The sequence below is a fragment of the Rhinopithecus roxellana genome, unplaced genomic scaffold (genome assembly GCF_007565055.1).
Source record: "Rhinopithecus roxellana isolate Shanxi Qingling unplaced genomic scaffold, ASM756505v1 contig5337, whole genome shotgun sequence".
Lineage (NCBI taxonomy): Eukaryota > Metazoa > Chordata > Mammalia > Primates > Cercopithecidae > Rhinopithecus > Rhinopithecus roxellana.
Genome location: NW_022143975.1, coordinates 1 through 11,314, shown reverse-complemented (window position 1 = coordinate 11,314; position 11,314 = coordinate 1). Strand labels below are relative to the sequence as shown.

The following is an 11,314-nucleotide window of genomic DNA, read 5'->3' as shown; positions in this document are numbered from 1 at the left end:
GTGGACAAGGGCAATGGACAAGACCCAGTTCCCAATCTTGGGGGACACACATGGGGATGGGAGGGGCAGTTCTGGCCAGAAGATGGGGGCGTCAGGCACTGCAAGGCTGCCCCCGATCACCATTGCTGCCACCTCTCATTAGATCCTGTCCACTGACACCAGGACTCTGCATTGTGTTGAGGGGCACGCTGAGCACCACCATCCTTGGGGCGCCCTCACCCTCATCCCCAGGCAGTAAGGAAGGGGGGGTCCCTCCGAACACAGCTGGATCCTGGTCCGGCTGTCACTCTGCCAGAGCAGTGCAGTGCCTGGGAGTTGGAAACAGCCGTGCACATCACAGATTTGTTCACTCGATCAATACACATTCATGGTGTCTGTGCGGGCCCTGGCCTGGGCCCAGGGACACCTCCGTGGACACCTCCATGGACAAGACAGGTCTCTGCCTGCAGGCGCAACCATCTGGCTAGGAGCATGGACAGAGTGTGATGAGGCCACAGGTGAAGCCCCTGAGGTGGGAAGTGCTGGGGGAGGGAGCCCTTGTCGGTGGGAGGTCCTCAGCAGCTCAGCTGTGGTAACCAAGCACCACAGGTGGCTTCAACCACAGAAGAAACTGCACTTTGCCCTGGAGGCTGGAAGTCCCAGATCAAGGTGCTGTCAGGGTTGGGTTCTGATGGGGCCCTTCCGGGCTGCTGAGGGTGACCTCTCCTCCATCCTCACATGGCAGAGGGGTGCTCTTGGGGCCTGGATCCCACAAGGAGGCTGCACCCTCAGGACCGCAGCACCTCGCAGTGGCCCTACCCCTCACACCGTCACCCTGGGGGTTATTTTCGCATTTGAGTTTCGGAGGAACACAAACACTCAGACCGTAGCAGGGGCTGGAGTGAGGCTGGTTGTGATTTTAAACAGGCCTCACCGAGAGCGGGGTGCAGGGAAAATCATTCCAGCAGAGGGAAGAGCCCGGGCCCAGCGCGAGGTAGACCTTCGGCCTGGCAGAGCCCAGAGAGTTCTGGGCAGGAAGTGAGGGGCCATATTTTGAGGATGATTGGAGAAATATCCTGACGGATCCAGGGACTGGGTGCAGTGGGGCACTGACAGGGACCATCCCAAATCCGGGGTGGCGGGGAGAGGAGGTGGTAGGGGGTGGGGCAGCCTCAAGGGGATTCTGGATGTGCCAAGACCAAGCCCCAGGCTGGAGTGAAGGGTCCAGGGAGACACTGTGGTGTGGATGGGGCCAGGCTGGGGCTGTGGGCGGGGAGCGGGGTCTGCTCTGACTCCAGCTGCAGCCCTGCAATGGCCACCAGTCCTCCCTTCTGGGTTCCCAGGGCCAGGCGGGCCACACCCAGTGTCATCACCTGCTCCCTGGACCTTGGCTATGTCTGACTTGGCCGGTCCCTGAGCCCTGATGCCCTCAGACCCTGGCCATGCCTCTTGCCAACCCTGAGGACCCCCTCTCCATACCCACTATGGAGAGCTTTGAGGGCAGGACAGGTGTCTCCAGGGACTGGCATTTTGGGGAGAATCCTGGAAAGGCCAGGGCTTCCTGGGGAGCTGGGCTCTGATGGGGAGCCCCATAGCACCAGGTGCCTTGGCCCAGCTCAGCCTGCGGGAGCTGCCTGCACATCACTGGGCCACCTGCTGGGCACCTGGCTCAGTACCCAAGAGGCCCCTCACCGGCCCAGACCCATGGCCTCGCCCTTCCCTCACCTCCCTGCTTCCTGTGGTAATCGGATTTGAGGGAGCCAGCAGTGAGTTTGCCACCAAGTCATGAGGGGCCCCCTCCCTGGCTGCCTCCTTCTGCTCCTCCAGAAGGCCCAGCTCCTGGCCCCAGGGACTTCGCTGCCCACAGCCCTGTCTCCAGCTGCCTCTGCCCACGGCCAGGCAGCTGGCATTTTGTCCTTATTGGACTTTCATAGGGGTTTTCAGTTTTTCTTTTGAAAATAGATTTATTGGTCATGCAAAAATGATACACGCTCGCTGCAAAAAAGTCATCGTGGGAAAGTACAGAGAAGTACAGCTGCCCCCTTGCTGTCTGCCCAAGGCTAGAGGGTCACGTGATGGGGCCTCAGAAGCAAGTGGCCTGCTCTCCAGGAGAGGAGCTGGAGGAGGGACATTCTCCCCAGTCCCGGAGTCCACAAAGGATTTCCCTGGCAGGGAGGGATTAGAGAGGGAGGGAGGGGGGGAGAGTGGAGGAGAGGAGGAAGAGGGGGGAGTGGGGAGGAAGAGGGGAGGGAGGGGAGATAGGAAGGGGAAGGGAGGGAGAGGAGGAAGGATTGGAGAGAGGGGGGGGTAAGGGAAGGGAGAGAGTGGGGAGGGGAGAGGGATGGGGAGGAGGAAGGATTGGGAGAAGGAGGGGAGGGGGAGGGAGGGGAGAGAGGAAGGTGGAGGGGGAAGGGGGGAGGAGGAAGGATTGCAGAAAGGAGGGGAGGGGGAGGAAGAGGAGAGAGGAAGGTGGAGGGGAAGTGGGGAGGAGGAAGGATTAGAGAGAAGGAAGGAGGGGGAGGGAGAGGAGAGGGAGGAGGAAAGATGGGAGAGAGGGAGGGGGAGAAGGAGGGAGGGAAGAGAGGGACGGGGGAGGAGAGGAGGGAAGGGAGGAAGAAGGATTGGAGAAAGGTGGAGAGGGAGGGAAGAGAAGGAGGGGGACGGGAGCGGGAGGGAGGGGGGAAGGACTGGGAGAGGGAGGAGGAAGGGAGGGGAGGGGCCAGGGAAGAGTGAGGGTCAGTGGGCCTCTGGCTTTGAAGTCAGATGGAGGGTGTGCCCAGGAGAGGGAGAGCTGGTGGGTGTGCCAGGCAGGGCCTGCTGAATTGGGCCTGGGGAGCTCCAGTGGACTCGGGAAGGCTCTAGCCACAGGTGTTCCCAGCCTGGGCACATGGATGCAGCTGGGAAGGATGGATTGGGCAGGGATGGAGTGCAGGGCAGGGGATGGTGCTGAACGTGGGGACAGGTGACCGAGGCCTGCGTGGAGCCTGACCAGGGCCAGGAGAGTCTGGGCTGGCCCCTGCAGCTACAGGTGGCCACTCCCCTCTCAGGGCCCTACCTCCACTGTCAGCCCCAGACCAGGCCCAGGTACTTCTCACCCACTCTCTGGCACCTTGGGCTCTCCCTGTCACCTGGTCAGGGCCCCATCTAAGCCTCCACTTTCTCATCTGCAGCATGGGCCGCTGAACCCTCAGCTGGCTGTGATGTGGGCTCTCCAGCCCCGAGCACCTATCCTGGTCCGGAGCTGGGAGCTGATGGAGTCCGCTGCGTTGCCAGCTGATGCCATCACCTGGCCTGCAATGGACCCGATAGCTTCACAGCTGCCTGCTGTCCTCCCCTGTGCAGACTCCACTGACCCCTGTGTTGGCCCCAGCTGAGCCCCCGAATAAACCACTGCAGCTTATCCAGCCACGCACCTGTCTTCATCTGTCAGGGACCCTGAGATGAAGCCTGGGTGGGATCTGGGTGGGAATGGAGGCCAACAGGATGCGGGAGGCAGTCTGGGGCTTGCTGGGAAGTGAGTGTGGCTGTGCGTGAGCTTGTGTATGAATATGAACCTGTGCTCACAGCTGGGGAGGGGCGTGCTGTGAACCTTGCTGTGGTGGTGGAGTGGGAAGTTGCCTTGGTTCTGCGTGGAGCCAGGGCACTGCTCCCTGCTTGGGGCTGTCCCACCCCACCAAGAGGGGCTTCACCAAGGAGGAGGCTGCCTGAGCGGCCTGGAATGCCACACGGAACCCTTGATGGGTGGAGGTCCTTGCCTTCCTCCCTGAGGGCCTAGGACAAGCCCTTGCCCCTGGGACCTCAGTTCCCACTCTGAAGCTAAGGGTTGGCTTTGGCCCTGGCTGATCCCAGGGCTGGCCTCTCTGCTGCCTGCTGCCCAGGTCCACGTTGGGGGCGTGAAGGGGGTCCCTGGCAGGGTAGAGCCTGCTCTGTGGCAATCCCAGGCTCCTTTCTCTGCACCTGTTCCCCAGGAGTAGGGGGTAGGACCGCCAAGAACAGAAGGATCCATGCAGAGTGGCCGCTCTGGCCCCCTTGCCCAGAGGGCACAGGTGGGCAGTGCACTGAGGGCAAAGTGTCTCCACCCAGCTGCCCAGGCTGCGTCAGCACCGCGGCCAGCGCTGAGGGGTCCCCAGCACCCTCTCAGTCAAGGACTGGGGGTGGGGGGTGAAAAGAAGACCCTGCAGGCAGGGGGGGGAGTCTGTGACCCCCCAGGAGACAGTGCGCCCCCGTCCACGCACATTCCAGCCAGGTCTGCAGACGCTGGTTCCTGCTCAGGCAGGGAGGAGATGGCCCCCAGCCTCTCCCCGCCCCATGCCCTCTGCCAAGGCCTGAAACCCCCACAAAGCCAGCACCCACACAGTGCTTCAGGGTTTTAGAGATTCCATGAAGCGATTTCTCAGCAATTTTCTTCCCAGGGGCCTGAGAAACACAACACTGAGGCAGCACTGCTGGGCTCAGTGACAAGCGGGGGAGCTGGGCAGACGGTCCCCCCAGAGCTGCTGTCATCTTCTCAGATTTGCCATGCACAGGCTGGCTCTGGGATGTCCGAGAAGGTGTCAGGGAGCAAATTGGATTTGGCACCTCCTGGCTGCAGGTGTGAGGGCTCCAGAGGCTGAGGAGGCCAGACTCAGTCCAGGCAGGGCCACAGCTGCTGGGAGGCCCATGATGAGGCTGAGGGAGGAGGCTCTGGGGGCAGGGCAGGCTGAGAATTGATGGTGGAGGGGCCAGGTGCTCACCACCCAATTCTCTCCTATGCAGCTGGGAACCCAGTTGAGGGGGCAGACAGCCCTGGGCCCGGGTCACGTGCACAGTTTACAGATGAGGAAATGGAGCCTGGAGAGGAGGGGCTTGCCTGCAGGGAGGGGCCTGAGCCAGGCTTCCACGGAGCGGGGACCAGGCTGGGGGCTCTGCCTTCGTTCTCTGTGAGCTGCGTGACCTTGGAGGCCATGGGGGAGGTCAGCCCATTGTGGAATGCACTGCTGTGACTGGGTGCCCCGAGCCCCTGCCCATCAGCACTTCCCCGGGGTGGGCCCTGGGTGGGAGCAGGTGTTCTGGGGTGAGGAGTTCAGGCCGAGAGCCAGCAGGAGGGGATGTCAGAACAGTGCTGCCTTGGCAGCAGCTGCTACCACCCAGCCAGACATGGCCTCCCCACTCAGAACTGAAGTGTCAGAGTCACCTTCAGGTCCCCTTGTCTGGAGCAGCAGGAGGCTGAGAGCCCTGCCCACTATCCCAGCTGAGCGGCCCCAGTCAGAGAGACCCACCTGGCGGGTGTCCATCTGGTGCCAGGACAGGACAGGATAGGAGAAGGGGTGGACAGGAAGGCAGTAGCCACAGTAGCACCTCGGGAGGCAGCAGGCCAGTGAGGGAGGGCGTCTCGGCACCTCACCAGCCCCCTCCTCTTGAGATGCCAAGGCCTAGAGAGAGACTGGGCTTCCCCCAAGTCGTACAGCACTCCATGGCAGAGCTCGAATGAAAATCAGTCTTCTGGTTCCCAGGCTGGAGACAATTTATGGGAACCCAAAGGTCAGAATTGTTGAACTTCCGGGGAAAGTTCCCGCTGACAGGTGATGGAGAGAACATGACGTTGGTGCACAGTAGGTGGACCAGAGGTGTCTGTCCAGTGGGAATCATGTACCGGGGGGGGTCAGGAGTCTGTGGCCCTCTCTTTCTTGCCCTCCTTGCTGGCTGTCTCTGGTACGATGGAGACAGTGTGGATCACACAGCTCTGCCTCAAATCCTGCCTGGAGGGTGATATGGACAAGCTTGCGGGGCATGGAGGCTCAGGCTGCTGTGGGAGGGTTGGGCCTGGCACCTTCCTCATGCAGGAGCTGTGGGGACCCTGCCTTGGGGAACCCACTGCCCAGGAACGTCTCTGCTGCTGGCCTTAGGGCCCCAGGACACTGCTGGGCCCCTTGAGCTCCGAGCCATGGATCTGCCGAGGGAGCTCCCTGGAGAGGTCCCTTCAGCTCAGCAGCAGCCACAGGATTTGGGTGCCCCACTGCAAAATGAAAATGCAGGGCCTGGACGAGGGCAGGAACATGGGTCCCTTCCCTTGGGCCCTACATATCCCTAGTCTTATTCACCCCAGCAGCCTTCTGCCCCCCAGGTTTGGCTTAAAGGCTTGGGGCTGGAATCACTTGAAGCCTCACTCCATCACGTGCTTCCTGGTTGATGCTGGCTGTCTGCTGGGACCTAAGCTGGGGCTGAGGGTTCCAACACCCACATGTGTCCTCTCCATGTGGATTGGGCTTCCTTATAAGATGGCAGCTGGCTCCTGGGGGAGCATTTCAAGAGAGTGAGCCAGGCAGAAACTGCATCCTTTTTATGACTTCTCAGAAGTCACGTGGCATCACCTCCATCACATTCTCTTGGTTGGAGCTGTCACAAGCCCCCTAGGTTCCAGAGAAGGAGAAGGAGACTCCACCTGTCTTAGTCTGTTTGTGCTACTAAACCAAATACCCAAAACTGAATACTTCATATCGAACAGAGATTTATTTCTTACAGTTCTGGAGGCTGGGAAGTCCAAGGTCCAGAGGCCAACATCTTTCAAGAGCCTTCTTGCTCCATGATCTCATGGCAGAAGGACAAGAGCACATGTGAGACAGAGGGAAAGGGTTGTACCTATTCTCTCATCAGGAACCCACTCCCTCAACAATGACATTAATCCATCGTGAGGGTGGGGCCATCATCACCTAATCACCCTTGCAATAGTGTTGAAAGGCCCCACCACTCAACACTATTGCATTGGCGTTTGTGTTTTCAGCACATGAACTTTGGGGGACACATTCAAACCACAGCACCACTTCCTGATGGGAGAGTGGTAAGGTGACCGTTTTTGGAAAATGCAGTGTGCCACAGTTCCCCTTTTCTTCACGCTCAGCTTGTTGGAAGTTATTGTACTGGTGGTGCGAGTCAAACCATCACTCTGAGGCTTTCAGGCTTGGAGGTCCCTCCTGAATGGGGTTGTGGGTCTTCCACTGGACATCATGGTAACACAGCTGTATCCAGGAGATCCTCTGGGTTGTGGGCACCCTCTTCACGTGGTTCTTCAGGCCTCTTGTCCTTGATAATCAGGGTTGATTCCCCAGCCACTGCCTTCATGCTGCTTTGCTTGTTCATTTGGTGCCACCAGACAGGTGACCAACTCAGTCCCCAGGGCAGCAGGGCCATTCCTGTGACCCCTGGTGGAAACATTCTGGCACTGGGCATTATCTTGGGCAGTCCCTAGGAGGGGAATGTGAACTGGTGGAGAATGTGACCATGAGAGACCCCACCCCATAGGTTCTGCCTGGGGGAGAATGAGCTCCAGATAAAAGTCTCTTGTTCTCAGCACACACCCCATCCTGTAGGACAGTACCCTCCGCATGGGGCACTGTTTCTAACTGGTGTCTTCAGGCACCCTCTTCATTGCACAGGAGGCCAGCTGCTTCAGGGTGATGAGGAAGCCAGGGAATCCTGGAGGCCTCAGGTGTGACTCTGCTTTTTTTTTTTTTTTTGTTACGAAATGGTTTCCTTGTTGGAAGATTAAGAAAAGGCTCTGGAGTCTCAGGCCCAAAGTTCTTGCAGAGGGGAGAAATGGCTACCTGTTGTCAATAGCTTAGTCTTTTAAATCTGTTTAAGCGCTCTCTATCCCCCATCCATCCTCCCATTTCCCATCCATCCACGCATCCATTTATCCCTCTAACCCCCATCCATCCACCTACATCCATTCCTCTCCATCCATCCATTTATCCATCTATCCTTCCATCCCCCATACTCATCCATTCCCCATCCATAACCCATCCATCTACCCATATCCCCACCCATCTATCCCTCTAACCCCATCCATCCATCCACCTATCCATCCATCCATTTATCAATCTATCCTTCCACCCCATCTATTCACCCATTCCCCATCCATCCACCCACCCATCCACCCACCCATTTATCCCTCTAACCCCCATCCACACATATCCTTCCCATCCATCTATCCCCACCCCCTGTCTATTCATCTATTCCCATCCATCCAACCCCCCACCCATCTATCCCTCCAACCCCCACCCATCCACCTATCCACTCCTCCCCATCTATCCATTTATCCATCTATTCTCCATCCCCCATTTATCCGTCCATTCCCATCCACCCACCCATCTATCCATCCACCCACCCACCATCTACCTATCCATTTATCTCTCCAACCCCCATCTATCCATCCACTCATCCATCCCCATTCATCCCCCATCTATGCATCCATCTATCCATCCCCTACCCACCCACCCATCCATTCACCCATCCATTCCCCAGCCATTTGCCCATCTTTCCTCCATTCACCCATCCATATTCATCCAATCCCCCATTCATCTAACTACCCATCCATTCCCTATCCAGCTCCCATCCATCTACCCACCCATCTATCCACCCATCCACCAACCCACTCATCCATCCATCCATCCCCATCTATGCATTCATTCATTCCCCATCTGTCCCCCACACATCCACCCATTCATTCATTTGTTCTCTGGAGTGCTGCCTTCTAAGCACCCCCATCCCACCTACCTGGGCTCAACACAGGAAGCAAAGCAGGACTCCTGTGCCCCAGAAGCTCCCAGTGTGGTGGAAGTGCATCCATGTAGACAGAGAAGCCACATTCACCATGGGTGGCCCAGAGGAGGAAGAACATAGGAACAAAGGTGTCACAGGTCAGGTAACGCTGCTGGGGTCTAGGTAGCTTCCAGACAGGGTGACCTTGACCTGCAGGCAGGGAGGAGCTGGTGACCTCCCTCCCATCTAGGGTCACCCACACAGTCCTGTAGCAGCCAGACGCCTAGAACCAATTTTTGAACTGAAGCTTTCAGTTCTCCCTTTAACCAAATCATTGCTCCTTTTCCCGGCGAGTTTCCAATTTAAATACCCAAATGTTTACTCGCTGAAATCAATCGACAAGGGACCAGCTTGTATTTGCGATTCAATTGACTATGATACACTGTATTACAATTACAGCTCGAATGGATTTCTTTTTAATTTATTTTTCTCTTAACGGTCTCCTCAGCGGTAATTCCAAGACTAATTGTCCTCCCAATCACCCTCATCAGCTGGAGGAAGGATAATGAATTGCTGCAGTTCACAGAGGATGCTGGCCAGGAGCTGCCGGGTCCCCAGACCTCCCAGCACCCCTTCCCTGGGTCCTCCCTTTCAGGCCAGCCCTTGCGCTGTGAGCTGAAGTCCTCCCAGGGGAGGTTCCACTGTCAATGGTTTCATCTGTTGGGCTCAAGATGGAGCGAGTCCCAGAGGAAGAGGGCAGACCCTGCCCCTGCCCCTTCTCCTGCCTGGTGACTGCTCTGCAAGTTCCCATATGGCAGGGAAGCAGGCTGGAGATCTGTTGAGCTCTGAGGGTCTGTGATCCGCTGTGTATCCTGAATGAACCTCTTCTCTCTGGGCCTCGGTTTCCCCATCTGTGAGATGGGCCTCCCGGCCTCTAGAGCCCTTTGGCTGAGACCTTCTGTGAATCTGTTTAGGGCTCAGGAAAAGGAGGGCTGGGCAGTGCATCCTGCACGACTCTGGCTCAGACCCCGCCTCTGCTGTCACCTGTCCTTCCCCCTTCCACTCACATCCCACCGTCCACTCTGGGGTCTCTGTGCCCGTGTGCCTGGGGCCAGCTTGGCACCAGGTGTTGGACCGGCTTGGCTGTGCAGGTGGGCATCATTGCCAACCCCACTTTCCAGATGGGAACACGGGAGGCCCTCAGGCACCAAGGGCCTTCAGCCCAAGAACCAGGCTTCACCCCAGAGCCGTGTGGCTATGGAGGTGCTGCTCCAGCTGTGCCCCGCCGAGGGCACTTGCCTGTGCTCCCTTGGGAGAGACTTCTAGGAGCCCTGCATCCACCCTGGGGCTCACTTCCATGAACAAGCCACACCCTGCCCTGGCATATCCCGTAGTGGGGAGAGGGGAGGCGAGGTCTCAGGCGAGGGCTCAGGTGGGGCCCCCAGCACTGCCAGGTGGAGACCCCTGCAGGAGAGGCCACCAGAGGCAGAGATGCCATGACCCCCTCATAAGTGCTTCCAGATGTGTACGTGCCTGTGTATTTGTGTTTGTGTCCGTGTTTGTGTGTCTTGCTTCTGTGTGTGCATGTGTGTGTGGACATGTGTGTGAGCATGTGTATGAGCATGTGTGTGTGCATGTTTGCATGTGCGTGTGTGAGTATATGTGTGTGCGTGCGTGTGCATGTTTGTGTGTGCATGTGTGTGAGCATGTGTGCAGGTGTGAGCATGTGCACGAGCATTGTGTGCATGTGTGAACATGTGTGTCTACATGCATGCGCATGTGAGCATGTGTCTACATGTGTGTGTATGTGTGAGCATATGTGTGTGTGCATGTGTGTGCATGTGTACGCATGTGTGTGAGGGTGTGTGCATGTGTTCCTTGCACGTGTGCATATATCTGCATTGTGTCTGTGTGTGCCTCTGTGTGCCCCTGTGTGTCTCCGTGTGTGTCTGTGTATGTGCGTGTTTGTATGTGTGTGCATATGTGTGTGCTTGTGTGTGTGTCCATGTGTGTCTCTGTGCATATGTGTGGGCACGAGGGAGCCACTCACGGAGCCTGAAGCAATGGGATCCTGGTTCCTGCCCACCCAATGCCTTCCTGACTGGGCCTCAGTTTCTCATTTGTGATGTGGGGTGAGGGTGAGAGGCATCCCTGTGGCCCTTTAGAGGTGACCAGATGCCTTCATCCGTCCTTTGTCCTCTGACTTCACACAAGTGAGGGGTGTGGGGGGTGTATTTAATTACCCTCCTCAGCGCCTGGCAGCCTCCATGGTGGACCAAGCAACTGGGCCTCTGGCCCTGCCCCCCACCCCCAGCGCTCCCTCCATGCCCTGACGCATGGGAGACACAGAGCTCCCCAGACTTCCACATGGATTGATTTGGCGGCCCCAGAAATAGACGTGTCCATACATTAGGTGCGTGTGGAAACACGGCCCCAAGAACTCCAGCCCGCATGCCTCTGCCTGAAAAATTCTCGCACGATGGGAATTATTTTGTTATTTTGGGGTATAGAACCTCACAGGAGCTGAGATGCCGTTTCCATCATGGGTGCCACCATCATGAAAAGGAGAATCAATGACAGAGTGTGAGGCCGGATGAGTGAGGGGAGCCCTGCCTGTGTCTGGCGCCAGAGTCAGCCCTCAGCCTTCCAGAAAGGTCCGGTGCCAAGGGCACCCAGCCAGAGTCATCCCCCAGGCTTTCAGAAAGGTTCAGCTGCCCAAGGCACCCAGCCTGTGCCTCCGGCCTCTCTGAAGCCGCCAGAGGTGAGGTCAGTAAGGATGTCAGCCACAGGAACCAGGAGCTCAGATGACTCTGTGAAC

The 11,314-nt window shown here is 57.9% G+C and overlaps 1 long non-coding RNA gene across 1 annotated transcript; it reads right to left on the bottom strand.

The window, feature by feature from the left end:
* Positions 1–6,449: 6,449 nt before the first annotated feature.
* LOC115896137 lies at positions 6,450–8,706 on the bottom strand. Its single transcript, XR_004056090.1, has 2 exons — positions 8,512–8,706; positions 6,450–7,200 (listed from the first exon to the last, which is right to left on the bottom strand). It is a non-coding gene; the product is annotated as an uncharacterized LOC115896137 (long non-coding RNA).
* Positions 8,707–11,314: the final 2,608 nt, after the last annotated feature.